General features: G+C 40.1%; 1 protein-coding gene and 1 long non-coding RNA gene across 4 annotated transcripts in view; both read left to right on the top strand.

Annotated features, from left to right (window-relative positions):
- LOC112838623 (uncharacterized) overlaps positions 1–14,437 on the top strand; it is a 31,867-nt gene extending 17,430 nt beyond the window's left edge. The window contains exons 3-5 of one of the 3 annotated variants that reach the window (XR_003212011.2): positions 2,246–2,327; positions 5,011–5,193; positions 13,036–14,437. This is a non-coding gene — a long non-coding RNA (uncharacterized lncRNA). Of the gene's footprint in view, positions 1–2,245; positions 2,328–5,010; positions 5,194–7,772; positions 8,597–13,035 lie in introns of those variants that run through there. The other 2 variants (XR_012374032.1, XR_012374033.1) reach the window with 2 other exon arrangements.
- Positions 14,438–23,120: 8,683 nt separating this feature from the next.
- The window catches only part of TMC1 (transmembrane channel like 1), a 173,002-nt gene continuing 171,459 nt past the window's right edge, over positions 23,121–24,663 (top strand). The window contains exon 1 of the mRNA XM_073878079.1: positions 23,121–23,189. The gene's annotated coding sequence lies outside the window, so the exon portion shown is untranslated. The remainder of the gene's footprint in view (positions 23,190–24,663) is intronic.

Genomic DNA, 24,663 nt, shown 5'->3' with positions numbered 1-24,663 from the left:
TGGCAAGCTGGGGACCCCAGGGAGCTGATGGTGTAGTTTCAGTCTGAAGGCTGGCCAGGCTCAAGTCTCAGAAAGGGCCAATGTTTCCATTTGAGTATGCAAGTGGCAGAAAAAAAAAAAAAAACAAAAACCCATGTCCCAGCTTCAAGGTAGCCAGGTGGAAAGAATTCTCTCTTACTCAGCATTTTTTTTGTTCTATTTAGACTTTTAACTGATTGGATGAGGCCCACCCATATTAGGGAAGGCAACTGCTTTATGTAATCTATCGATTCAACACATTAAAAACCAGAAACACCATCCAACACACCCCTGTTTATGTTTGACCAGATGTCTGGGTGCCCGTGGCCCAGTTAAATTGATGCAAAATTAACTATCACACAGACTAAAGCCTGTAGAGAACTGGTAGCCCTTCACAGAGGAGAGCGTTAACACTATAATAAGATTTCGCAGGCCAAGTAGGAATGGCTAATAAAAGGAGGGGCTGCAATATTTCCTTAGAATCCTTACCAAGGCAAAGGCAATGGGAAGTTAATTTTCATCCGTAGAATGCTGAAATTGAAGTAGATGACTTTCTCTTCCAGGCCTAAAATTCCAGTCTCTCCTCAGTCTGAGGTTTCAAATCTGAGTAAATGGGAACATTAAGAGAAATGAGTAATGGAGGAAGGTTTGAGGAAGGTTTGGAGGGAAATGATATCTTGTTATTTAGTAGTTGTATGGAAAACTACTTATTTACAAGATTTTTAATTCTCCAAGAAACGTTACTGGTGTTCTACAAGACATAGCCTTCTGAAACTACTCATTTTATTTGCTTTCATTGTACTGTTGGGGTCATGATTTATTATTAGGTCCTTTGGAGAAAATTCTTTCCTTCAATCAGAAGTACCTGTAAAGGGGCTGGTATAGCCATTCTGGAAGACGGTATGGAGCTTCCTTAAAAAGTTAACAGTAGAGCTACCCTATGACCCAGCAATTACACTACTAGGTATTTACCCAAAAGATACAAATAAAGTGATCCGAAGGGGTGCCCACACTCCAACGTTTATAGCAGCAACGTTCACGATAGCCAAACTATGGAAGGAGCCCAGATGTCCAACAACAGATGAATGGATAAAGAAGATGTGGTGTATATATACAATGGAATAGTACTCATCCATCAAAAAGTGAAATCTTACCATTTGCAACGATGTAGATAGAACTAGAGAGTGTTTTCTCAATCAGAGAAACAAAATTATCATATCATTTACACTCATATACGCAATTTAAGAAACAAAACAGGATCACAGGGAAGGGAAGGAAAAATAAAATAAGATGAAATCAGAGAGGGAGATGAACCATAAGAGACTCTTAACTCTAGGAAATAAACTGAGGGTCGCTGGAGGGGAGTGGGGTGTGGGGATGGGGTCACTGGGTGATGGGCAGTAAGGAGGGCACGTGATGTAATAAACACTGGGTGTTATATGCAACTGATGAATCACAGAACTCTACCTCTGAAATTAATAACACACTGTATGTTAATTGAATTTAAATTAAAAAAAAAAAGTACCTGCAAAGGGTGCAAAGAGGAGGTGGTCAAAGTATGAGATAAAAACCCTAGACTATATGGTGCTATGGAAGCCAAAGGAAGAAATCAGTCAGGAAGGAAAGGATGAGAGCAAGGGATGAGCCTGTTGGCTCCAGAGAGGTTAAGGCAGATGAGGTTTTAGGAAAAGGCTATCAGATTTGGTGATTAAGATATTGAGCTCAGTTTTCATTTTTTATTTTCTTTTTAAAGATTTTTTTTATTTATTTGACAGGGAGAAAGAAAGCGAGAGAGGGAACACAAGCAGGGGGAATGGGAGAGGGAGAAGCAGGCTTCCCGCGGAGCAGGGAGCCCGATGCGGGGCTCGATCCCAGGACCCTGGGATCATGACCTGAGCCGAAGGCAGTCACTTAACGACTGAGCCACCTTGAGCTCAGTTTTCGTTGAGGACTGAAAGTCATGGGAAGCTGAGCAAACAGACTCCTATTATTGCCTCGATATGATGACATTGAGGTGGATTCAGAAATCAGCGTATTGAAAATGTTTCTATCAATGTTTAGCAATTTGAAGACGTGAGCAGAGAAGGCAGAGGATTGGGGTGGGTGGGAGTGGGGGAGTCTGGTACCTGCTGGGGTTCAAAGGTTTAAATGGTGCCAGTGGGTTTAAGGATCGCAGTTTGTTGGGAAAAACAGCACTGACATATCTGACTACGGGATTTTGTTTCAGAGAGGTGGCAAATGAAGTGAGAAGGTCAGCAGAGAATTCAGAAGAGGATTTTCAAACTGCGATCCCTGTTTCGACTTGATGAGTATGTCAGAGTCAGGCCAATCTGTGCTGATCTTAATACCTTCCCCCACTAAGCATCACAGATGCTTGATTTTGATCAGTTTCAGATATTAGGGCTTGATGCTGGGTATCTTTTGTTTGCCCCCCGGGTCCACTCTCCACCTATGACCTGGGAGACTGACCTGTAAGGATCCCCTCAAGGCATTGTCTTGTCCTCTGGCCTCGGTTTGGATTTGGCCATTAGGGAACACACGTGTGAGACTGGAGGGAGGGAAAATGTGAGGGGGACATTGAGTCCTCTGGTTCCCTTCCTACAGAGTCGTCTCGTTCTCTCCCCTTCAGGCCTAGAGGTGGTAAGAACACCCAGCTTTCTTAGCCCTTTGGGATTTCTCTATATTCTGCCACACCTTTGAAATTGCCTTTATAAGTTATTCTGCATATGCTTCACTTCCTCAAATTACCCGAGTTGAATGTTCCATCTGGAGCCCGTCTGACACAAGTTTTATATAAGATTTCATTATAAAAAGATGTCATCACTAAAAAGATGTTTGGAACCAGTAGACTAGGGCAGAGGTTGGCAAACTTTTTTTCTAAAGAACTGGATAGTAAATATTTTTGGTTATGCAGGTCATACAATATATCACACAATGTCACCACTCCTAGACTCTGCTGTTCTAGGGAGAAAGCACCCATGGATGTTAAGTAAATAAATGAGTGTAACTGTGTTTCAATAAAACTTTATTTACAAAGACCAGGCAATGGGTTTTCCTTTTGGACTATATAGGCTGTAGTTTTACTGATCCCTGATCAGAAGACAAGCAGTCTTCTGTCTAATCTATGAGAGTGGTTCTCAATCTGGGAAGATTTTGCCCCCTAGGGGATTTTTAGCAATGTCTGGGGACATTTTGATGATCTCAACTGGAGGTAGGGGGATACTGGCATCTACTGGGCAGAAGCCAGGGATACCACTAACTTTTCTACACAACGAACAATTATCCACTCTAAAATACCAACACTCCTGAGGTTGAGAAATTTGGTCTTGGAAAGGTTAAGTAGATTGTCAATTTGCTCACCATATCAATGTGACTCAGTGAAAAGAATCACAGAATTAATTCTATAGCTTTTTTTTTCCCTGGCTCCAGTTTTAACATTATTTTACAGTACTTCTTAGAAAACTGGGTTATAATGCATTTATAGGAAATGTGATGGTGTCCTCAGAAATTTTTTCATCCCTCAAATCATTAGGCATATTAATCCACCTTAACTTACTCTTTTTGCCCCTAAGTGTCTTTTGGATAGATAGTGAAAGTGTTCATGCCTCTTTTAGCAAAATTGTATCTGTCTGGCATCCTGCGGCTGTGTCTTGGATTTTCCTTGGCTTGCTAGTTCAGAGTAAGGACTGCCTGGTGAAATGGTTACATTTGGTCCAAAGGAATAATTATTAACATGGTGTAAGTGTGGGGTGGTAGGTATGTGGGGGTGGGGATGAGTAGCTGAGCCTGAGAAAGAGGGTGTGTTGTCTCTGTGTGCAAGTCAGCGGGTGGGCTAGTGGAGAAGAGAGGCCATTAATGAAGGTCTCAGGAGTTGGGAGAGGGGGGACATTTTATTCGCAGGGAAAGGGAAGGAGAATGACAGTTGGAAAAATGAATGGTTAGGAATGGTATGTCAGGGAATGTGGCCCTGAGCTGGTTCTTATGATTATAATCATCCAGGGCTCTGTGTTTCAGACTGGCCACCTTAACATTTCAGAAGGGGAAGGAGAGGAACGGGTGATTCTGACATGACTTACTGTACTGTGAGTTTTAAATGAACCTATGTACTATCCCCAAACTACTAAACCCAAGCAAAATTGCAACATTTGTGTTCCCTGAACTGAACTGATACTTTGTTTGACTAATGTCCTTGTTTAATGACAGAACACAAATTCTGCCCACACCCCTCCCACCCCCCACACATTGTCTGTTAGTAGACAAGTTGAAGACAAGGACACATGGAGCTCTGTGTCTGGGTGACATCATAATTTTGATCAGCTGAACAGCCTAGCGGTGGCCTTGAAGAGATGCTTGACTTTTGGAAGTCACTTTTTTATTGCCACCAAAGCTATTAAGTTTAAAGGTCCATAAAGATGAGATAAACAGTCATAAAGGCCTTTGAAATTCATACACAATGTGTTAAAGGATTTAATCACTGTCACTTAAATATGGTGATGGTAAAGCCATGTCCATACACTGGCAAAAATCCAATCATCGTCTGCTTAATGGGGGACAAAAATTTGGAGAACAGTGGATGAGATGTTACTTATATGTGATATCAGAGTTGTTTTTGCAAGCTTTTCAAGAGAACCCTTTGACCTTAGTGTACTGCAGTAGGAAAACTGCCCTATATTGTTTTAGTCTTAGAATTAATTTTAGAGCTCCTGTTTTCCTAGTGGGCACTTTTGTCATCGTCTAATTTGTAGATTGACAATCCTTGTAAGATCGGTTTAGACTAATTCTGACCCTGAATACGAATGAAAGAAATGCAAGAGAGACATTCAATCAAATTGAGCCAATGTATTACATACACAATTTAATTTTAAAATCCTGGCTAATATTGGTTATCTCCTATGTTCCAGGCAATATACGAAACAGTTTACATGGGTTACTATTTTAATTCTCCTGATTAACTGGGGGGTATGTAGAGTTATTGTCACCCTTATTTTACAGATGGAGAACACTGAGGTAGAAGGCGTTACGTCATTGTCTCAACATTACACAGGACGTGTTGCTGTTGGAATTTGCAGGCCGGCAATTTAATTTCACAGCCTATACTTAACCACGTTTTTATACTGCTTTCCTCCTCTATATTTTTGGTGGTGAATATGAGAAGATAATTTTGAGGGCATTACGGTAAGTTAGATATTAATAACCCAGGTAATAAATCATCTGTCTATAGTACAAACAAGCTGTTTGGTCTTGGGGAAATCACAGAAACCTGCATCAGTAAAATGAGGGGTTGTTCTGAGTGGTTTCTAAAGTGTCTTTTCTACTTTTAGCAGGATTCCAAGATAGTGTGATAGATGTTTTTTTTTTTAATCATATCCTTCAATCAAATGGTCATCCTTTTAGTATTAAATTATTTGGAACAGACACTTCCCAAATTTGGAATAATTGCCCAGTTCTTCTTTGACCTCATTGGTTGATGTTTACATGGAATTAGAAACTCCACAGCAAAAAGGGAGAATATTGTATAAGTCATTCCTCTTCATCAAAGGGGTATTTGGTATAGGAAATTCACAGAATTTTGGAACTATAAAGGGCCATGATCTAACCCATTCACATTATAGATGAGGAAGCTGAAGTCACAAGGCTGGCTTGTAGTGGAGCTTGCTACAATTATCTGCGTCCAGATCCCAGGCCTCTCTCAGCACATCATAACCACTTGTGCCTTCATTTCCCCCAAGTCCTGAAAAACCACTGGCCTATTTTAGTTTGGGCGGTTTAGTGGAACAGAAAGATCTGAGTTTGAATCTTAGCTCTACTGCTCCCCCAGTGTTTCACATTGGGGAAAGTTAAAATGAAAATGTGTGTTTATTCATATATATATATATACATATTATATATAATGTCCAGGGTTTGTATGTAATGTTTAGGATCATCAGATTGAACCTCGGAGCTGAGTACTGACTTACAATGGGGGCTGTGTTAGAACTAAGCAATGTATCTGCAATTGTTGAATAAGAACATATGGGAACAGAGGTCAACCTAGTTTGTAATTGAGGCCAAATGATGGAATAAAGCTGGTCTGCTGTGGTTTTCAGTCAGTTGAATAGAGTTAACGGGTGAAAAATCAGACCATAAGAAGGGCACATGGGAATGAGTGAACCAAATTCCAAAGAACCTGCCCCCCTTTCTCCCAAATCCGTACAATGGTCACAATGAAGGGAATGGCTCCACTTTATGAAAGCCATTATTATCTGTCAAGTTAAATTAGTGTTGTTGAACTCAGCATTATTAGCATTGTAGGCCTGTTTGCTTTGAGTTTGTCAGGTTGTTTCGTTTTATTATATAAGAACTACAATCATAAGTTGCTTATATCTCATTTTGTATTATGTATTTAAATGTTATTATTATATGCAAGATTAAGTAAAAAATTAGAGAGATAAGAGGGCATTTTCTTTTTCAAGAACTATTCATACATTTTTTTTTTCTGGGCATGAAAAATGCTTGATTGTCCAGTATGAATAAAGAAAAAGAGATAAAATGTAAAATTAAAGAAATTAGTAAAAACTTTATTATCATAAGTTGGGATTTGAAACATCACTATAAATTCATAATGCTGGGGTGGCTGGGTGGCTCAGTCATCTGCCTTTGGCTCAGGTCATGATCCCGGGGTCCTGGGGATCGAGTCCTGCATGGGGCTCCCTGTTCAGGGGGGAGCCTGCTTCTCCCTTTGCCTGCCCCTCCCCCTGCTTGTGCTCTCCCTCTCCCTCAAATAAATAAAATCTTAAAAAAAAAAATTCCTTTTAGAGAGAGAGAGCATGAGAGAGTGAGTGGGGGGAGGGGAAGAGGGAGAGAATCTTTCAAGCAGACTCCCCACTGAGTATGAAGCCCTTTGCAGGGCTGTTTCACAACCCATGAGATCATGACCTGAACGGAAACCAAGAGTCAGAGGCTCAACCAAATGAGCCCCCCAGGCACGCCCAAAATAACAATTCTTAATTCACAATGATATGAACGTAATCACATCACTGATGTTCATAGGAGCATTGTTAAAAAAAATAAAATATTGGAAACCATCTAAATATTCAAAAATAACATGTACTCACATATAAGAGTGTCATTTAAAACTTGTAGAAAAATAATTCATGATCTAGGGAAAGATTTAAGATACATGATTAAGTAAAAACACAAGTTATAAAATATCATGGTTATAGTATATTTCAGCTTGGCCAATATAACATAGGTATAAGTATGCAGAGAAAGAAAAGTGGATGAATACACAGTGAAATGAGTGAAATGTGAATAGTCACTATATCTGTGTGGCAGGATTACAGGTGATTTTATTTTATCTTCTCTTTATTTTCCAATTTTCTATAGTTAGCATGAATAATTTTGTATTTCCTAAATATAAACAATATAATGTAACAAAATCTATTAAACTAAAAAATCAAAATATTTTTTAAAAATGATAGCCTATGAATGGAAAGATATATTATTTTCAGAGTAGAGACAACACCTGTGTTCAGATTTTGATACCTTGAGTAAGAAACTACTGATCTAGGTAAACTTTTTTAATTTTAAAGATGAGCAAAGAAGATCCCCCAAAATTGAGGTGATTTGCCCAAGAAGACCATCTTTACCAAGCAAAGCAAAGACATAATTCAAAAGTAGAAAATGTGGTTATACTTTTAAAATTACATTTGTATTACTTCGAAGTTAACCTGTATTCATATTTGTGTGCACAAATCTTTTTGCTTATCTCCTAGAGCTAGAGAAAAATGGCCAGATTTGGTACAAGTGAATTTTCCATGGCCTCACAAATAAGTGACTAAAGATTGACCTCCAAGAAACTCAAGGTCTGGTCTGTGTAGATTTATAGTGATTGTGCTGCACCTCAAGAGATATTTTCAATGCATTGTGTAACTAGCTGGCAATTCACCATTTCAGAGAAATTCAGCCTTGCAGGGGGATCCTTCTCAAAAGTCTCCAAGTGATTTCCAAGGAGATTGAGACCATCAGTCAACAATCCTGAGTCAGCCAAGGAAAGTCCTTTGGCACACGACGGAATGCGTGAATGTTTACACCCGGCATTTTATTTTATTTTATTTTGTACTTTTTAATTTTTTTAAAGATTTTATTTATTTGCGAGAGAGAGAGAGAACACAATCAGGGGGAGTGGCGGGCAGAGGGAGGAGTAGGCTCCTCGCTGAGCAAGGAGTCTGATGCAGGACTTGATCCCAGGACCGTGGGATCATGACCGGGGCTGAAGGCGGACGCTTAACTGACTGAGCCACCCAGGTGTCCCTCTTTTTTTAAAAAAAGATATTATTTTTTATTTTCTTTTATTTTTTAAAGATTTTATTTTACACCAGGCATTTTAAATTCATTTTCAGCTGACTCAAAATATAAACCAAAAGTATTTGCGGGGCAACAGAATATAATTGACCACGATTTAGGGAACAAAAAGGAGAAACACCCAATGGGGAACAGGAAAGAAACCTCAATAGGGAAATTATCTAATGAAACTTTCCTAACTTTGCATCCAGGGAGCTTTATTCTGCCCTAACTCTGTGTCTGTCTCTCATCTTTTTTTTTTTTTTAAGATTTTATTTATTTATTCATGAGAGACAGAGGGAGAGAAGCAGAGGGAGAAGCAGGCTCCCAAGGAGCAGGGAGCCCGATGTGGGACTCGATCCCAGGACCCCGGGATCATGACCTGAGCCGAAGGCAGACGCCTAACCATCTGAGCCACCCAGGCGCCCTGTCTTCTCATCTTATCAGACCTGAGTTCTGCTCTGATTTTCTTTCGATGTTGGCTGAACCGAGCATGCAAGGGAAAGCAAAAATAAAGGTCTCACAAAAATCCAATAGTCATTGCCAGGGGCTGGGAAAAGGAGTGTGGGGCGGGACTGCTTAATGGGTAGGGTCTCTTTTTGAGGTGATGAAAATGTTCTGGAACTAGATAGTGGTTATGGTTGCAAAACACCATGAATGTACAAATTGCCACTGGATTTTACACGTTAAAGTGTGAAAATGGGGTATTTTATGTTATGTGAGTTTTACCATAAGAAAAAAATCAAGGTCTCAAATGCAGTGCACTGGGGAAAATGATATGAGGAGGGAGGGGGAGGTGGTGGGGTCATGGCTGCGGGAGGGAGACGCAGAGCGAGCGAGGGGTTATAGAGACCGGGCTGGAAGCAGTGGGACTTCTGGCTCGGGCCTGAGTCCTGATTTCTTTGGTTCTTCCATTTTTAGTTTTTTTCTTAGCACTACTTCAGCTTCTAATTCAGTTCACCCAAGATTTATACAGATGTCATAAACAGGTTGTCTTATAGTCTAATGTAGCTTATAGTTTTTTCCCCTAAGAGTATGTTTTGTTTTGTTTTATTCTATTTTATGTTATTTTATTTTATTTCATTCTATAAAAATGCCTCTCCAGTTTCCCTATTATTTTATATTATTCCTGCTTCATTAATTTCTGATACATGCCTGGCACATGAAAACATTTGTATTTGCAAGACCTGATTATTTATTTTTTAAAAGATTTTATTTATTTATTTATTTGAGCGCGCGCGAGAGAGCACAAGGGGTGGCACAGAGGGAGAAGCAGACTCCCCACTGAGCGGGGAGCCCCATGTGGGACATGGACTCGATCCCAGGACCCTGAGATCATGACCTGAGCCGTAGGCAGATGCTTAATTGACTGAGCCACACTGGCGCCTCTGCAACACCTGATTTTTAAGGAAAAAGCAAAGCACAATGCTAGATATAGTTTGTTAAAATGGGTTCTTGCTTCAAGGAGTCTTAGGATGAAGACGCAATGCAAATGGCTTATTACAACACGGGCAGAGTAAGTGCCCAAATGCTAATGCAAATTAAGTATATTGGAACCAAAGACAAATGCAAAGATCATGTAATATCTGATTGCCTTCCACTTCTGCTCACTGCATTGAGAGTTTATTTCAGCAAAAGCAGTTAAAGAAGACAAATGGTATTCGTTAAGAAGCTGGGAAGAAATACCATCGAATCTGTAACTAATAGTCATCGGGGCTTAACATTTTATTGTAACGCACTTTTAGCTTGGGCACGAGAAGCGTTTCCATCCTTAATGAAAACAACTTTGGCAAAATGAAGAATATATACAATTGGATTTTTAGCAATACAAGAGCAATGCTCTCAGGAAATACAGCTCCTGTTTATTGTCTCCTCCTGTGTGCTTTACATGTGTTATTACTGATCCCCACAGCAACCCTGCAGGTTAGTGTATCAGAAGAGAACCTTGACAGAAGTGAGGGGACATCTTGAACATTTCCCGTTTTCAATTCCAAAATGCAGACATGGCTTTTTGGCCTTCTTGAGTCACATTTCTTTCAAGAATCAGCTATTACTTGTGGATATTCTCATGTTTCATTTAAAAAACAATTTCCCCCCATTAGAATTTTAGTTTTATCTCTGCTTTGATAGCCATTTGAATAAACAAATAAACCAAAATTACCTTAGTGAAAGACTCCAAAGAACATGAGTAGAGAACAGGAGCTGGTCATGCTAAGCTAGCTCACTCAACTGTCAAGAGTTTGTTCCAGAATATCAAACTCCTAGAACTGCCCAGGCCTTGCTTATTCTTTATATATTCATATTCTACTGGCGTGAACATAAATTTGCACATCGTGATAAAGAAGCTTTATTATTCTATATCCAAAGATTTTAAAAGTTTAAATCTTTGGACTCGGTGATTCTGTTTCTTAGAATTTATTCGAGGGGCACCCGGGTGGCTCAGTCGTTAAGCATCTGCCTTCGGCTCAGGTAGTGATCCCAGGGTCCTGGGATCGGGCCCCGCATCGGGCTCTAGGAGGGAAGCCTGCTTCCTCTCCCACTCCCCCTGCTTATGTTCCCTCTCTCGCTATCTCTCTCTCTGTCAAATAAATAAAATCTTAAAAAAAAAAATTTATCCTAACGAACATAATCGTAAGAGCCACAAAAAAATTATGTGAATGCTGATAATAGTTTTAGCTAGAACAATATTTTAGTTAGAACAATAGTTTTAGCTTTAGTTAGAACCATAGTTCTAGTTAGAACTTGCAAGGTGCCCGTTAGCGGCGTATTAACTCTGAGCTCCAAATCCATCCTTCTTCACCTTCTCTGTGTTACTGTAGCTAAGCCCTCTGGGCATTTTTTTTGCCAGCGGGCTGGATGTTCAGTTTTATCAATAGAGGGCGCTGTAATGAGGTAGTTGCAGGAAGACCCTTTCAGGTTGCAGTCCTCCAGGCAGAGACTGTGAGAGCCTAGCAGTATTAAGGAGGAACTTGAGCTGCACCCTCGGGCCATCTCTCTCTATCAGCGGCCTCTTCGGAGCATTTTCATCTGTCTGTACCCACCAGCAATCATGGGGCCACTTCTACAGAGCACCTCTGGTCCCCTGCACGGAGCCGCAAGGGCAGACCAACTCCCACTCAACCACACTCAGCCGCAGCAAGGAACTGCTTTTCCAGACCAGCACCAGCCTGGGCTCTCATGATAATGAGCACGTTACCGCACTTCTTTGCTGTTAAATGGTGAGTTGGTTTTAGGCAATATTGTAAGGGACACCATAGCTTTGAAAAGTTGTCTTTTTTATTCGAGTGTTGTTGACATGCAATGTTACATTAGTTTCAGGTGTACAACGTAGTGATTTGAGAAGTTTATTTATTTATATTTTTAATATAAATATAAATGATATAAAATAATATAAATATATTTATATTTGATGAATCAAATATTCTGTAGTGCTTGGTAGCCTTGGATGGTGGTGCTGGTGGAAGCACTGGAAGGAAGAGAAGGCAAAGGCATATCCAAAGTATGTGTTGATATTGGTAAGGACAAATTGCTATCTGCTCTCAGGTAGTTGGGTTCTGATATAATTAATATTCTATCAGGTGTCTTGGCTAGTTTCCCCGAAGAATGGTGCTATAGCAAGGGCTTGGCATCAGACTCTGCTGCCGACGGGTTGGGAACTCAGCAGTGGAAGTGCGTTCAGCAGGGGGTGGCCTCGAGTGCAGCACTATGACCACCATTTATGGGCTTCTGGCATAGGCACTGGGATGTCTGAAGAGGGGGCTAGCCAAGAGTCACGGGATGGATCATCCTGTGCATATGGTCATTGAGAGTCTTCTCTGTAGTGTATGCTCTTTTGTGGGCATTAATGTGAGATCTGCTTTATTTTCATTCCCGTAAGTTCGTCCACATACCTCTTTTCCAGACTTCCTTTTCTCTGGTCATCACATCTTTTTTCCTTAGAACATGCAGAAGTGATGCTATGTGATATACAAGGCTAGTTTAGAAAAGGCCATGCTGGTTTCTCTGGAGATGATTATTTTGGGACCTGCCAGTGCTCTTCAATTCAAGTTCATCAGGAACACCTTTGCAGTTAAACAGGTTGCATTTATTACTTGCAGCAGGGAAGAATGAACATCATGGGAACTGTGGAGTGTTTCAGTAAGAAGGTGTTAGCAAAAACCTATTATAGGATTTGGGATTTGGTTGGGTGATTGGGGGAAGGTTTGAGAAAGCATAGATTTGGAGCACCTGGGTGGCTCAGTCAGTTAAATGTCTGCCTTCGGCTCAGGTCATGATCCCAGGGTCCTGGGATCAAGCCCCACATTGGGCTTCCTGCTTGGCCAGGGAGTCTGGTTCTCCCTGTCCTTCTGCCTGCAGCTCCCCCTGCTTGTGCTCTCTCTCTCTCTGTCTGTCAAATAAATAAAATCTTAAAAAAAAAAAAAGAAGCATAGATTTGGTCCAGATTGGATGCTGTCAGAAAGTGGAGTTAATGCTATGGTTGGATATTTTATAGATGTCATAGTGGCATTTTTACCTGTGCTTACACAACATTATGAAGTGGTCTTGTTTTATCTTATGGTCTCAGAGTAACCTTGTCTGAGGTCAGTATTCTATGAGATTGCTTATGTCCAACAGGAGAATAACATGACCTGGCTGTAAATGTCAGATCAGTTCCAAACACGAGGACATCACGTCTGAACATGGACTCTTTTTCAGAACTTTCAACTGTCATGTTAGAAGTTTGGCCACCCAGAGGAGTGACTGCATACATACATATAGAGAGAAATTGTCCAGAGTTTAAGTCTCCAGCTAATCAAGTCTTCCAACCTGGGTGACAGACATGTGAATGAAGACTTTGAGATGATCCCAACCCCAGCCATTGTCTGACCACAACTCCTGAGACCTGGACACAGTGAGAACTGCCTAGCTGAGCCCAGTTGACCTCCAGATTCAGGAGTAAAACAACTGTCATGGATTTGCACCACTATTTTGAGGGGATTTGTTGTGCAGCGATAGATAACTGATACAGTTGTCCTGTAAACAGTTAGCTCCGATCGGCCTGGAGCACAGGAGAGAGAGACTTGGCCTGGTGGTATAGATTAGGACATCCTTTAGCAAGGAGAAAGCTCTTGAAGTCACTGGAACCGATGAAGTCACTGGGGAAATAATGTACATTGAGAAAGGAAAAAAGGACCTATGATGCACCTTTAGTAACAACAGTGAGGGGATCAAAAACAAAGAAGCATTTGCAAGGAGGCTGAGAAGGAGTGGATCAGGTGATAAGGTGACGTCCGAGAGAGATGATGTCAAGGAAGTCAAGACTGAGTGATTCCAGAAAGAAGGGCGTTTGCCACAGAGGCAAATGCTGTGGCAGGAGATCAAATAAGACAAAGATGAAAAGTGTCCTTGAGTTTAGCAACAATGAGTTTACGTTGTTGGCAAAAGTAGTTTCCAGGAGGTTGGGGTAGGTGAGTGGTAGGCCCAGGAGTGGTGGCAAAATCCAGATTGTGGAGTTAAGGGGGGAAGAGAAGAGGAGAAGGGGACCAAAGCCCAAGCTGTCTTACTATCATGTTGTCTTTTTCCATACTGTTTGCATATAATTCTTTTTCTACTATTCAGTAACCCATAGAACAATCACATCACGTCTTGAACCCTACAATTTCACAAGAGCATGGATAGATTATATCCTTATGTATATTTAATGTTATATTTTAACCTGTGGTTTCCAGTTATAAATATATTGTTCTGTGCCTCTCTGTGTATCCGTCATTATAAGCAATTCAAATATCCCATTGTTTATTTCTCTTACAATTAAAATAGTTTATCATTTAAAATAGTAACCTCTACTCAGTGTTCACTGGTGCCTTGTAATTACTTCAGAAAAACATTTCAGTTGAAAAGTTATAAACTCAAGAGGCGTCTCTGCAGGAGGAATAGCTTACTTTTGCCAGAGAAGTCTGGGGAAAATTATTCTAGTCATAGCCTGCTAATTCAGGGCCTGCTTGTCACGGCTCCCGTTCCATTTCACCCTCCTGGGGGGCTGGAGTGGGACCCTGCTTATCCAAGTGGGGGGTCGCGGCCCCCTTAGTGACAGTGAATGAGTTGCCAGGGGGTTGTGGAGAGAAATTCTTCCCAGTTCAACCTGTAAGTTGATGTGGCCATAATGGCCTCATTTGGCTCCCCTAAGCCCTTTTCCACCTCTTTTCAGGGGAAATCTTGCCCCATCTATTTTATTATTTGCTCATGGTTTTGTTTTCATAGATGTCTGGTGGCAAGCACTATGATGAGAATAGGAGTAAGGACTTTATTTATTTTTTTTAATTTTTTAGATTTTATTTATTTGAGAGAGAGACAGAAGGGGCAGGGGGAGGGGCAGAGGGAGAAGGAGAAGCAGGCTCCCCGCGGAGCAGGGAGCCTGACACAGGGGCTCGATCCCAGGACCCTGGGATCATGACCTGAGACGAAGGCAGACGCTTAGCCAACTGAGCCACCCAGGCGCCTGGGAGTAAGGACTTTATAAATGAAGAGTTTACAGTTCAAAGGACTTGAAATTTATTTTTCAAATGTCACTTCCAAGTGGGGCTTTACACATGGACAGAACACAATGAACAGATTTGGAGGATGACATGTAGGATGCATTTGAAACTCCTGTCGGCATTCCTCAGCTGCACTTGCTGTAGCATCTTTTTACAAATCCTAGGGTAATCTTGTAAGTATCACCGTAGAGTACACCGTAGTACTTAAAAACATTCTTTTGTGAGATGCAAAAGCTTAAAATCTATTATTTTTGAAAGCCGTTTTTGGCATTTCTTCATATGTCAGAATGCCAGAAACCTCCCAAATGGAAAATCCCTGGACATTTCTCAGCATCTGAGAAGGCCTGCCTGGGGCAGTAACTTTGACTCTCTGTGGCAGGAATCCTCCACGGGGTGTGGAGGAGGATCTGGCGAACGCTCAGAAGGATTTGAAAAGGTAGAAAGAAAACACTGTGTATTGAGCACATTTTTATGCTGTGCACTGTACTAGAGGCTCATATTCTACGTTTAATCATGTGTGGTATGAGGCTGAGAACACAAAGTGCTGGGCAGGATGGTCTGAGCTGTCATCAGAAGGGAAACCGTGGCATGTGGGATGTAAAACCAGCTTGTGATGGGGTTTGGGGTAAAGGTAGAGGAAAAAGATCTTGGCAAATTTATTCTGCACAAATACTTGTATTACCCTCGCTTAGGCACTTTTTGTGACTTTTTTTCTGGGTTCATCTGGTTGGCAGATGGATGCAAATGTCTTTTAGCCCTAAGGGAGGCACACAGAAGGCACACATGAATCATGGCTGTTTGATAAATAAAAGAAACTGAGCTTCAGAGGGTTTCTGGTGTGTGTGTGTGTGTGTGTGTGTGTGTGTGTGTGTGTGTGTGTGTGTACGCATGCATGTGTTTGCATGTACACGTGCTTGTGCTGAACACACCACCAGTGTAAATCCGATTTTTAACTGGGAAGATTTCATGTACTTCTGTAGTGTGGCCCAAGTGGATATATTTTTAGAAATGAAAAGTAGAGCATGTTCCAAAAGTTCTTTTCTTCAGCCATCAGAGACAGCAAGTCTTTATTTATAGTAATTTGAGGTCCCCAAATACCTTCAGCAATATTAATGGGGCAAACAGAAAAAAATTAAGCAGTCGTTGATTAGATCATGTGTTATTTTACAGAGAACTTGATTTCTCTTGCCTTTGGAAAATATAGGCCTACTTTTCTCAACTGTGATTAGAACTAATTCTTCTCTAAGATTTGCTTAAAAGGAATATTCTTGCCCAGGCAGCAGGAATATGGTCAGTGCAACTGACCTTGTGTCTTGGCCTTCATGATTCAAAGAAAAATACATACTTAGGTATCAGATCTTTGAATTCAGTAATATGCCTTATAAAGGAAATATATATGCAATAGAAGTATGCATATAATGGAAATACACAACAATAACTAGAAAGTGGTCTACTATTGAGAGCCACTACTATATGCCAGATTCTTTACATCTGTTCAATACCTCATTTATATTCAAATAATCCTGTAAGGTACATATTATGATCACTCTTTGTTCCAGTGGAGTGTCAAAGATATTAGGTAATTATTCCAAGGACACTGAACTGGTTAGCGGTAGAACTGGAAGTTTGAACCTAGGTTTGGCTGACTCTGAAGCTTGTATTCTTTCTACTCAGTCTCTCCCTCAAAATCCTAACAATTACTGGGGATGACAGAGTTGGATAACTGAGAAGGCATGACGTTTATTACACAATAATGTCCAGAGGGAAAGAACCATTTACTGAACTTCTACTTTCTTTCAGGCATGATAATAAATGAGGTGGTATCTAGAAATCAAAGATGAGGTGTCCCTGCTCTTGTGGAAACCATGGGCAGGAGGGAAAGTCTGAAAAGAATATTAGTGATAAGGATGTGGGATGTCAGGGGCTATGAGAAAGGTAAGGATAAGCGACTGCTGGGGCCTGGGAAAGGCCACAGGCGCTGTGTGCATGTGTGGTGTGTGTGATTGGGGTATACGTTAAAGGACATTCCAGATAAGGGAACAGCATGTACAAAGTCGAGGCGTTGACAGCATATGGCTTATTGGAGAAGCTGCAGATTGTTTGCAAATCATAGTTATGGGTGGCAGCGTGATGAGAAATGAGAATGAAAGGTCTCGAGAATGGTGAAATCAGGAATTCTACTTTTTGCAATGACCATAAACTTTCAAAATTGTCTTGATGATAAGTATTTTCCTTCTGCTTTTGATTTCTCTCTTTTGACGACACACTGCAACAGACATAGTATTTTCCCAAAGAGGAAATGCAGTTAGTACACAAATATATGGGGAAAATAGGATTATTGGTTATGAAAGTAAAGAACAAAATTAACCCAACCAAAGAATAAAGCTAATGAAATTATCCAATATTGGTAAGAACAAGATGAGATAGGCATATTTGTGTTTTCCTGGCCGGTCTATAAATTGATTCAAATTTTTGTATACCCAATACATATTAAGATGTTTCAAATGTTTATGCCCTTGGATTCAATAGCATTAGTTTTGGAACTCTATAATAACAAAGTCTCTTTAATGGTGCATCATTAGAATCAGTCTAAGTAGCCATGGTACATCATTTTGATGCAACTTAATGTACCATTGAAAATTATGTTTACGAATAACATTTAAAATGCATTTCATACAATTCTAACTTAAAAAGTGGGGTACTGAAATATATATATATATATATATGTATTTTTTTCTCCCCCACTCTTCTATACTCTCTAAACGTGTACATTAAAAAAAGAAACTGGAAAGAAATCCACAGAACATTAGTGGTGGTATTCGGGTTTGGGTAGTAGTACTAGGGATAATTTTTTTCTTTGTACTTTCATGCGTTTTCCACATTTCCTTTAGTGACTTTCTAACTTTTATGAAAGAAGTATTACTACATATTTTTTGTTGATGAACAAGAAAAAATGTATTATAGAGTCCAATTTTATTTTATGTTTCCTGATGTCTGGTAAACTTCTCATATCTATAGAAGACAGATATGGCTGGGCTGGGCGGCAAGTGGATGATGATTTTTTAAAAATTCCCAGTGTTGGCAAACTTTCTCTTGGCATAGCTCTGCTGGACTTGAGTGAGATCTCCCCTAAGCCACTTGCCTCTTAGACTTTCTAGAAAGAGAAGTCATGAAAAATTACAATCTACCGTCTACGAATTACTAGGTGCTGCAGGACCTACTAAACAGTATGACTCTTTATTTTGTGAATGACACTCCAAGGATACAGTGCTTCACAGCTAGTCTCACATCAGATGCCACCTTCTCCAACTACTGTTTCCTCAAAGATGCCTTGTCTTTAGAAAGTGAGGTGTTCGGGGAGGCAGAGACAGCGATCCAGTGACTTGAAAAGCCTCAGCCTTCCACATACCTTGCCTGTTTCAAAACATCAAATCTGAACACGCATCTCTTTGTCAGGAATGGATAATTACAAAAGACCTCAATGAAGCCTATCCAAATAAGAACGCGAAGCAAGAAAACACGAGCGTTGTGTAACAGGAGCACAAAGCCACTACTAGAGAACAAGCCAAGATGAGAAGACATGAGGTTCGCGGGTTGGTGCCCTTGTATCTTTCTGTCTCGGATCTTCCCTATGCTTTTAATTCTGTCACTCATAAAGAATCCAGCAATGTGTGGCTCTTTGATTTTATGGTATATAGGAACACATTCTCCTCCAGCCGTGTTTCTCAGCCAGGGATGATTTTGTCTCCTATGGGACATTTGACAAAGTCTGGAGACAATTTTGGTTGTCACAACTAGGGGGCTGGTGCAATTGGCATCTGGTGTGCAGAGGCCAGGCATGTGGCTAAATACCCTACAGATCAGAGGCCCAGCCACCCACAAAAAGAATTTTTTGGTCCAATGTATGAATGGGGCCATGATTGAGAAACCTGCCCTTAAGAGAAGAAGCCTAGAACTTCTATCAAATTTTTTGTTTACTCAACGAATGAGAAAAATTATGGGAAAAATAGACACAAATATCAGCAGTCCTCCCTGGTGTTCAGAATCCCTTAGGTCTGGATCACTTTAGACATTTGCTGCTCACCCACGTCAACCAGTTCGTCTACTTTCTGAAGTTTAGAGATTTCACCGGGACATGATTATTTAAATTCCTGTTGTTTTCTCTTTTCAAAAGCCGGTTTTAATTGCCTAGTGTGGAGATGTCTAAGATAGAGATCCCGTTTTTTTCCTTTAAGATTTTATTTATTTATTTGAGAGAGAGAGAGCGAGAGAGAGCGTACAAGCAGGGTGAATGGCAGAGGCAGAGGGAGAGGCAGACTCCCCACTGAGCAGGGAGCCCGACGCGGGACTCAATCCCAGGACCCTGGGATCATGACCTGAGCCGAAGACAGATGCCTAAATGACTGAGCCACCCAGGCGCCCTCCTAGCTGAATTAATTATTACTCTGATGGTTGTGAAACTATGATTTGCTGATTTCTATATTTTATCTCCATTTATTAATTGGAAGTCTGTAGGGAAAATTTTTCTTCTCCTTTTTTTTCTGAGTGCTGGACCATTTTCACTTACTCAAGATTTTCCTAGTCAATCCATCCTTCACCTGATAATCCAAGAAGTATGACTCCTCCCCCTGGTTCTGTCTGCCTCCATCCCCTGTTGGCAAGTTTTCTACAAGCTCCTCATTGTACTGGGGATGTAGTAGCTCCTAACAATTTCATAGTTAGAACACCCTATTCCTCTGAGCTCTTCATTTCTTAAAATTAATCTCTCTGTAGTAAGTCATAATGATCCAAGCCTGAATCATTCTTCTAGCATCAGTATAGAAGACTAAATTATGACAATATTAGAAGACTTATTTCCCAAAGAGCACCAAGAAAGCCTCACGGATATCTGACAATAACAAACATAGTCTGTTTTCTACCCAATATCCAGTAGGGTCAGATACGTAGCTTGAAAATTGTCCTGAAAAACAAGTTAACAAATAATTTTACTAAAGAATCCTAGAAAGTAATTAGCAAAATCCCTTTTATTTTAAGTAGTCCAGGCCATGTTCTTGGATGTGGAAGATATTGCATAACTATCTTTGTAACTGGAAAATTATAAGAGAATGGGTATTACAGTAATAAGGAACCCCTGAATTTTTAAAAAATAAATATAGTCTAGAGCAGGAATAGCCACTGAGTAAATTCTGACATGGAATCTGAAGGAAATTTTTTGAATTTCTGTGATTTTCAGAGTTTTGTCTGACATAGTATAGATGATGATCATGTCCCCCATTCTAGAGACTTCATTTAGGTCTCCGCTTAAATGCAACTTCTCAGAAAGTCCCTTCCTGGTATCCTGGTGAAAATATACCTTCTCTCCTCCCCCATTATCTTCTTATACTATTCCAGTCCTTTTCTATCCTATGACTCTGATTTTCTATCTAAAAGGATCTTATTTATTTGCTTATACATTAATCATCTATCATTCCCCATACACTATAATGGTTGCTTTCATTCCATGAATAATTGAAGCCCAGGAGCCTAGGAATTATTTTTAAATCCTTCTTTTCCTTGTTCTTTCCTACAGGTCTTCTGTTTCATTGGCTAGTCTTAAGATTGTTCTAATTCCAAATATGTCTTGAACTTGTCTGCCTCTCTCAGTGTCCACTGCCCTTGCTCTTGTCAAAGGCCACCATCAGCACTCAGTACACTGTAGGGGCCCCTGCCTGCCATCCCACCTCACCATACCCCTTTGTAACCCATCTGCACAGGGGAGCTGGAAAGACTTTTTTATTTTATTTTATTTTTTATTTTTTTTTAAATATTTTATTTATTTGACAAGAGAGAGACACAGCAAGAGAGGGAACACAAGCAGGGGCAGTGGAAGAGGGAGAAGCAGGCTTCCCACTGAGCAGGGAGCCTGGTGTGGGACTCGATCCCAGGACCCTGGGATCATGACCTGAACTGAAGGCAGACGCTTAATGACTGAGCCACCCAGGCACCCTGGAGCTGGAAAGACTTAATAAAAATCCAGATGGTGTGTTCACTCTTGTGCTGGAACAGAGCCTGGCATATATGGGTTCTCAATAGTATTGGCTGAATGAATGGACAGACAGGAATAAATGAGCAGAGAGAATGAATTGGCAGAAAGTCTCCCTCTGTCTTAGCTGACCGAGAGGGCTAGGGACACTTGGTTAAGGTCACAGAGTTACCACATGTCCGATTTAGGACTAAAACCCAATTTTTCTAAGAATGGTCAAGTGTTTATTTATAGAAAACACATTGCCATATCTCATTCTTTCCTACTCTCAACAAATAAGTAGCATTTTACTTTACTTTAATGCACAGTCATTGTTCATCTTGATTGGAAAATTGATACCTATTTACTATAAAAGTTAAATTACTGGAGAGCATAAAGAAATTAAGGAGTAATTCATAATCCTCCTATGCATGAAACTTTTACTTTCATTTGTATACTTTTCTTCCCCATTTTTATTTTTTACCATAAGTATGCATTTATTTTTATAATCAGGAAATATAAAGAGTTATATTGCTGTATAAAGAATTTCATTCCTGGGAAATAACGGCTGGTGATATTTTAATGAAATTTATTCTAATATTTGATGGGTTCGCTTGCAATTTGTATGCTATGAATTTCCATAATGTATGGAAAGACATTTCAGAAGATGCTAACTGTAAGTTTAAGAAAGGAGACGTCATGATTTTAAACATGGCTCACATAATTAATAAATATAAGAAATTTGCATACTATACCTAATCCCCTGAATTCTTATAGCAACTGGTTGTAAGAACTGCAAAATATTCACAGTTATAGAAACCTAATTATTCCTTAGAGATATCCTCTGAGAAAGGAAAAATAAACTTTACAGCTTTTTTATTAGGTAATGTAGCAATACCATAATTCTACCTATATATCTATATCTATCTTTAGAAGCCAATTAATAGGGCACCTGGGTGGCTCAGTCGTTAAGCATCTGCCTTCGGCTCAGGTCATGATGCCAGAGTCCTGGGATCGAGCCCCGCATAGGGCTCCCTGCTCAGCGCAAAGCCTGCTTCTCCCTCTCCCACTCCCCCTGCTTGTGTTCCTGCTCTCGCCAACTCTCTGTCAAATAAATAAATAAAATCCTTTTTTTTTTTAAAAAAGAAGCCAATTAATATATATAAAATATTTGACATTTTCCCAGAGACTTTCTCTGCAGGTTGTTTTTGGATATATATATATATAAAGCAATGAAATAATTTATAATTTTTTTAAAGATTTTTATTTATTATTTTAGAGGGGGAAGGAGAGAGAGAGCAAGCGAGCAGGGGGAGGGCAGAGGGAGAGAATCTCCAGCAGACTCCCTGCTGAGTGCGAAGCCCATCCAGGGGCTTGATCTCAAGACCCTGAGATCACAACCCAGTGGAAATCAAGTCGGGGGCCTAACTGACTGAGCTATCCAGGTACCTCATGAAGTAATTTATAAACCTCATCACTGGTTTGCACATATTGGCAGAGTCACTCATGTGAAATATATGCTTAAAATTTATATAATTGCTTTAACATTTGTTATTAAAATAAACATTCTTACCTAATACATAGGGGAATAAATTAATGTTAACCTCAAAGTTATACTTTCTTAATTAAACAAGAAGGACTGTATTTATTTAAGATTACGTATCATACTCAAGCTGCCTTTGAAGGTAATTTTGTTTCCATTGTCCGTATTTTAAAATGGCTACTGTTTTCTCATTGTTCCTCTCAGTTCTTTAGGTGCTATCTATCCCTCACTCCAACAACCCAAATGAACCCCAATTTGCATCAGAATCATTTAAAATAGACCAAAGAACTAATTTCATAGCCCAGTTTTCAAAAGCATTGTCCACCTGCATCTAAAAAATGTATTTCTGTTGTTTTCAATCTAAAATTTAAAAAAAAATTAGAGAGTTATATTACTGTATAAAGAATAGTGTCTGGCACAGAAAAAGCACTTGATAACGTGTCTGACGATGCCTTTGTGATCGCCATTTTTATTGATGACGTATATTGGTATTACTAAAGGTTAATGGGATGTCTGCGTTATGCGCCATAATATTATCATTAGGGTGACTATATGGCATAGTGGGGGGATTCCTGGGGGACTCACGGTTTATGTCCATTGTCCCTGTGTCCTCTCCAGCTTGACATTTTAGCACTCTCAACAGCGTCCTGATTTGGGTGGTCAATTGTCTGGTCACTGACGAACCTGCAAAAGGAACCGTGATGAGAAGGCCCATGATGTCAACACTCATCTCGTGATTGGGCCTCCGGTCTCTCCAGGCCAAGTGAGAGGTTGAGCAGCTTGAATGGCGGTAAGCTTCCCAAATGTGGGGAAGGACATTTAAAATTCATATACACACTCCAGGGCCTCTTACACTTTGTAGATGAAGAATCAGACAACATTTGAGAAACAGAGACCACAAGGCTCTATCTCCCATCACCCTTCCGGTCAGGGTATTTTTTAGTCGGGATTTGGTTTTGGAGAAAAACTTAAAGACATTTCTTAGACACGTCCACCTTCTCATTTGGCAGACAAGGTGGACCAAAACTGTGGTCACAGTGATGGTCGTGGATGTGGGTAAAACTAGTGACACCTGAGTGGCAATCTTTTCCATACCAGCTGCTTGTGATTTATTTTTAGGTTGTGGGCATGACTTCTGTTCTTGCCTTTTCTTTTTTTTTCTTTCTTTTGCTTCAGGGTCTGTCTAATCTGTCAACTCAAAACTGTCCAGATAATTTCTTTGCCACCCTCCAGTCTGGCCCATCTGTTGCTGCTGTGGTTTGTCAACACACCTTGACGAAGTCCTATAATAACTTGAAATTGTGTCTTTCACTCTGTCTCCTAGGTCTTTGTGACCATGTCAAATGGGTGCACCATGTCACAAACTGTCCTCTTTTCTGTCCTTTCTTAGAGAAAGCTCAGTGTGGCTCCAAAAGCTCCTGGATTTAGCACTGGCTATATAATTTGTGGGGCTTAGTGCGAATGGAAAATGTAGGGTCTCCTTTTGTTCAAAAATTATTAAGAATTCCAAGATGGAAAGAGTAGACCGTTAAATCAAGCATGCGGCCCTTCTATTTCTGGAGTCCTGTGTACATAGACCTTGTGCCTTTGCAATTGGCCCCCCTTCTATCTTTCATCTATCAGTCTCCTTCATTCTCCTTCCAACTGACAGTTATGGACCACTATGCTTGCTATTGAAAATAAAAAATACGCTTACTTTTAGATTCTAATATCCCTACTTTTTAGATTCTGATGGCTAATATCCCCCATGAGGTAGATGAAATAGCACACACATTTGGGCTATATTTTTGTTTCCTTCAGATCATATGCTCATCTGTAATTTCCTGTACATCAGCCTTAAATTGCAAATTCTCTCCTCCATGTTCTTGTGATCTTTGTATGAACTACAGGAACCCAGCGGTCTCTACCTCCCTGGATCTCTTATCATTCCACGCTTGCCTGTTCCATTCCTACAGACAAGTTTGCTCACGCCTGGGTAACAGATTATGCCAATAAAAGTGTTTGTTGAAGTGAGTTTAAGGCGGGGGCTCAAACTCCGATGTCTCTAAGGATTGGGCAGGTAATATGCCATAAAAAGTAAAACCACCACCGAGGGATTGGCTCATGACCAGAGAGAAAAAAGATGCCTACTCAGCCACAGAAGATTATTGCCATGTGAGATGTATTCACAGTGTTGTCAAGTCTTTTCAAAGAAAAGTTAGAAATCTAAAAAATTATATGAAATATTCTTTTTCTGTTGCCAAATAATTTCACTTTTGAAAAGA

The sequence above is a fragment of the Callorhinus ursinus genome, unplaced genomic scaffold, assembly GCF_003265705.2.
Source record: "Callorhinus ursinus isolate GAN/ISIS: 27379988/994484 unplaced genomic scaffold, GSC_fseal_2.0 scaffold28, whole genome shotgun sequence".
Taxonomy (NCBI): Eukaryota; Metazoa; Chordata; class Mammalia; order Carnivora; family Otariidae; genus Callorhinus; species Callorhinus ursinus.
Note: the sequence above shows the minus strand (reverse complement) of the source record. Positions and strands in the feature narration are given on the sequence as shown.